This window comes from Achroia grisella, unplaced genomic scaffold (genome assembly GCF_030625045.1).
Source record: "Achroia grisella isolate CSIRO2021 unplaced genomic scaffold, CSIRO_AGI_Agris_v1 utg8557, whole genome shotgun sequence".
NCBI lineage: Eukaryota > Metazoa > Arthropoda > Insecta > Lepidoptera > Pyralidae > Achroia > Achroia grisella.
The window spans coordinates 99,671-105,392 of record NW_026713044.1 but is presented as its reverse complement, the minus strand read 5'-3'; the positions used below and the strand labels follow the sequence as shown (position 1 = coordinate 105,392).

Below are 5,722 nucleotides of genomic sequence, written 5' to 3'. Positions count from 1 at the left end.
ACGAGCATAACCTTTTAATTTTGAAGCGCAATTAAATAGTAATGTTTTCTCATCCCAGCCATACATGTTGGAAATGCCCTCTACCTTACGGAGCCACAACTCCATGGTTATTAACGACGTTTGAGGGTCGTATTCTGGTACTGGGTCACTCCGACCTACATAACGAATATTAGTATTGAAAGAACTATTATTACAATGTTCATCATACGTAAATCCCTCTTGAGATGACAGCTGTGGTCTGCCTGTGATAGTCGTTGAGTCCTGTGCGACTACAACAGGCAGCGAACCAATTGTGCACGAAGGAGTCTGCACTGTAGACTGTGAGTGCGCGGCCCGCTCACTAACAATCACAGACGGCATGGCCTGTAATGTAATGAGGTCGACTGCAACCCTCCGTCAATTGGAACATGCCGAGCTTTGTAAATTTCATTTTCCAAATTATGTAACCGTTGTGCCAACCGACGGTTTTCTATTTCGGCAAGCAACCGACGACGTAAACGCTTTTCCCGTCTTGCACTTGATTTGTCTTTTTTTGACTTCGACCCCATAGTCACAATATTAGTACTATAAATATCACAGTTACGTCGTAAACAAACACAATAACAAGCGTTCTTCGGCTAACTACGCAGTTAAATTGTCTATCCCGGAAACACAAGAACAAGCGTTCATCGGTTAACTACGCAGTTAAATTGTCCATCGCACTTCTGAACTGTAAGAGTATATAATAAAATTAAACTATAGTTCATTCTATTAATTTATGAACACAGTTTATCACTCGTATATATATTAACAAAAAAACAATAAAACATAATTGTGGACGAGTAGCAAGAACGCAAAAGTAGTAGCCGTGAGGTGTCCTTCACACCGGGCGACGGATGTCGAACTAACTCGGCTCACCAAGGACGTGCGTAGCAAGCGCCGATTCGGATACTCGAGAACAATAGGTGTTAGGCTGGCATCCCCACTATGGTCGCGTCCTCGTTCACTATAAACTCGCATTAAATATGTCATCGTTTGCAAAGTTATTGCATATCATAGTTCATATATACCGCTTTTTAAATAAATTATCAAATAAGAAATGCATGTCATCTGGAGCAAGTTCAGAAATGTTACCTGAAGCTGCTAAATCAATCAATTTTAAGCCTTCGCCTAACTTTAAATACATAAGAAAGTAATTAAAATCTAAGTTTGAGGAAGCAGATAAGATAGCGTCAACGTCTAGTGTACCGTCAGGGTCTGCGCCTTCGTCTGTGTCAAATGAAATAACTGAAAACGACAGTAAGATAAAAATGACGGTACAACCACCTCTACCACCAAATTCTCCACCACCAATCCTTTGAATTTTGAAATTAAGACCGAAGTTGTGGATGATATGTATGAAGTTAACACAGAAGAAAGACCAAATAGGGGACAGACAGTAGAATATTCTATAGAGTTTGAGTCCTAAGCAGAAAACCTAAAAAAACAATGTGCAATGCAAGGATTTCATTCGTGGTACATGCAAGAGAGGAGAAACCTGCAATTATGTGCATGTGCTGGATTTGGACAACTACTTTTGAAAAGGAAAGCTTCTTTAGAACTGGTTATTTGCCACCACATACGTTACGCCATTTGAAATAATGCATCCAGTTTATCCTACCCTACCAACGGAAATGCAAGCTGGATCCTATTCGGGACCACCAGGATCAAGAAACGAAAGACGAGACAGTCCCGTTCAAAACGGGACTTGTGGTCATGTTGCATATACACCATTCCGTGCGGCTGTCTCTCCGCCTACTTATGCTTGGTGTTGAAAATACAGACCAACCGGTATACAAGAAATGTCTGAATTGTGAATTCCATAAGGTCAGATACCAATAAAATCAAGCAAAGATAGACATATCGATAAAATCCACTAAAACATTGGATGAAAATATTGCAAAATTGTTGAATAAGAAGAACTGGCTTACCACTGTGCTCAAAGTTATATTGTCCTGTCCAGACACTTATTACAATAGCGATGTAACTGCCTGAATTTATACTACTAATATACGGTATAATATTTTTTGTAAACATACCATTACGTACATGAAAATATACTGTACTTATTTTAATTTTATGCCTTGCTGTGCGATGGTTCTTTTACGATGATTATGATTTCAGTATTTTATAATTTTAAATATATTAACCCTACAAGAGAACCATAGAAGAACCATATGCGGAACACCGACTTTAATCGTTCCTGTAGCTATAAAAGTATTAGTAGCGACATCTTTTGACTTGACTTGATAGAAGCTACTGATTTTTAGCAATATAGTAATACGATCCATTACCGAAAGATGTTGTTCGTGTTTTTGTTATAGTGAACTCAGGGTGAAATTTGAATGAAAGTGTTGCGTTAGTAAGTTGTTTTTTATATTACAATAGTAAACGTATCAGTAAATCATATTTTTATATATGTTGTTGTTTTATATGTGTTGCTGTCCTTGTGAATACTTTGATTTTATTATAGATAATGTCGCGAAGAAGATTGTGTGATGCAGATATTGAGGGTTTCTTGAATATTCCTCCTGGAAGCGAAGATGAACAAGATTTCTATGACGCTGAAAGTGATGATGACATCGAAAAAGTTCAATCAATCCGAAACATTTTATCCGAGGCGCTTAGCGACGTGGAAACTTCCTCATCTCCGCAGAAACGTCAGTGTTCGTCTCCTGTTAACGAGGTTGTTACGAATATTGAAAATTATCAACCAGAAATATTAGAGCCTCAGTCTAGTACATCAGGAATGACTTCCGGGACAACTACAGGTACCATTACACAATGTCGGGCATCTAGACGATCATGGAGTATGAGTAACACAATCGGTCATAGATCTAGAATCCCTGGCTCTGTCACTCAAAGAAAAAAGAGGAGATTTATTTGGAAGAAAACTTCTTTCCAATCACTTCCTTTATCATGTACTGGAAACACAAATTTACAGTCACCGATTATAGACTTCGAAACTCCCCTGCAATATTTTTCATGGTTTTTTGATAATGAATTATTTCAACATATCGTAGAAGAAATGCACAAATTTAGTATACAAAAAATCCATCAAAGCCGTATATAATAACAACTAATGAATTGGAAAAGTTTACAGGTATCTGTGTGATTATGAGTCTGGCGCCACTGCCAAATATTCGAATGTATTGGGCATCTGAATTAGGTATTCCTTTGATTATAAAGACGATGTCGCTAAATCAATTCAAAAAAATCTGTCAATTCCTACATTTTAACGATAATTCTACGCAACCGCCATCAGATAGTCCAGGGTATGACCGTTTGCATAAAATTAGGCCCATATTGGAAACATTAAAAAAAATGTCAAAGCGTGCCGAAAAGAGAAGCACTATCAGTCGACGAGCAAATGTGCGCGACAAAAGCCTGTAATCTTCTTCGACAATACCTACCTAATAAGCCACACAAACGGGGCTATAAACTGCTTATTCTCTGCGACGATCGTGGCTTTGCTTACGATTTTGAAATTTATTCTGGAATGGAGAACGATCCCGAGCTAAGACATCCAAGTGAGCCAGACTTAGGAGCTAGTTCAAATATCGTAGTACGCTTAGTTAGGTCCATACCAAAGAATAAAAATTACAAATTATTCTTTGATAATTATTATACATCACCAGAATTGATTGCTCATTTGGCCAAACAGGGACCAACTATTACACCTATATCTTGAGATATGTTAGGCACAATGTAAGCCTTTAAATCTTTACACATGGCTTCATCAGCTTTTATAGTAATCAAAACCTCGCCAAGAGGTGTAACAATTGATCCACCGAAACCTTTTATTACATTATTTTCTGCACACGGTTGAATGTCCAGCAATAGTTGATTAGCCACCGACTCCGTTATCGTAATGCATGTACTTCCAAAATCTATAAAAGCATTTACTTTTATGTCATTAATAATTATGGGCATAAAATACTTTGAACCTTCATCACGATCAGTAATCAATTGTACCTTTTGCGGAGGCATAGAGTTTTTTGTATTACGACTTTTAAGTTTGAAGCATTCCTCCTTAATGTGACCCATTTTATTACAATATGAACATTTACGTATTTTTAAAAAACAATTATTTTCATTATGTCCCTTTTTACTACAAAACGAACAATTACTTACTAATTTTTCACGCATTTTATAAGTACAACGATTGGCAGTATGACCGCGCCTTTTGCAAGTGTGACATTTAACATTATTAGAATACCTAACGTCCGTACTCTCATATTTGTGAGACACTGGAACGGCTAAAGCTGAGGTTCTCAATGATGACAAATAATTTAATAATGAATTTGGTTCACGACAACCCGCCGATATCGCTCCTATTTCTACCAACTCGTTACCTATCGTACCTATAATTGCCTCTGTTATTAACGATGGTTGTATGTTACATGCATTACCTAGCGCCAGTTTATCATAGTAAAATGGTAAATAATCCATATCGGGACGCCTAATGGTATTTACTAAATCACGTAACATACTTAATTTACTTTTATGGGACGGAAAAGCTGTTAACAATTTATTTTTAAATTCCGCCCAAGGGCGGTTTATATCTTGCAGTTGTAATTGATTATACCAACTACGAGCATAACCTTTTAATTTTGAAGCGCAATTAAATAGTAATGTTTTCTCATCCCAGCCATACATGTTGGAAATGCCCTCTACCTTACGGAGCCACAACTCCATGGTTATTAACGACGTTTGAGGGTCGTATTCAGGTACTGGGTCACTCCGACCTACATAACGAATATTAGTATTGAAAGAACTATTATTACAATGTTCATCATACGTAAATCCCTCTTGAGATGACAGCTGTGGTCTGCCTGTGATAGTCGTTGAGTCCTGTGCGACTACAACAGGCAGCGAACCAATTGTGCACGAAGGAGTCTGCACTGTAGACTGTGAGTGCGCGGCCCGCTCACTAACAATCACAGACGGCATGGCCTGTAATGTAATGAGGTCGACTGCAACCCTCCGTCAATTGGAACATGCCGAGCTTTGTAAATTTCATTTTCCAAATTATGTAACCGTTGTGCCAACCGACGGTTTTCTATTTCGGCAAGCAACCGACGACGTAAACGCTTTTCCCGTCTTGCACTTGATTTGTCTTTTTTTGACTTCGACCCCATAGTCACAATATTAGTACTATAAATATCACAGTTACGTCGTAAACAAACACAATAACAAGCGTTCTTCGGCTAACTACGCAGTTAAATTGTCCATCCCGGAAACACAAGAACAAGCGTTCATCGGTTAACTACGCAGTTAAATTGTCCATCGCACTTCTGAACTGTAAGAGTATATAATAAAATTAAACTATAGTTCATTCTATTAATCTATTTAATGAACACAGTTTATCACTCGTATATATATTAACAAAAAAACAATAAAACATAATTGTGGACGAGTAGCAAGAACGCAAAAGTAGTAGCCGTGAGGTGTCCTTCACACCGGGCGACGGATGTCGAACTAACTCGGCTCACCAAGGACGTGCGTAGCAAGCGCCGATTCGGATACTCGAGAACAATAGGTGTTAGGCTGGCATCCCCACTATGGTCGCGTCCTCGTTCACTATAAACTCGCATTAAATATGTCATCGTTTGCAAAGTTATTGCATATCATAGTTCATATATACCGCTTTTTAAATAAATTATCAAATAAGAAATGCATGTCATCTGGAGCAAGTTCAGAA

At 38.0% G+C, this 5,722-nt stretch overlaps 1 pseudogene; it reads left to right on the top strand.

Annotated features, from left to right (window-relative positions):
• Window positions 1–1,106: 1,106 nt before the first annotated feature.
• Window positions 1,107–1,620, top strand: LOC131852570 (uncharacterized; annotated as a pseudogene).
• Window positions 1,621–5,722: the final 4,102 nt, after the last annotated feature.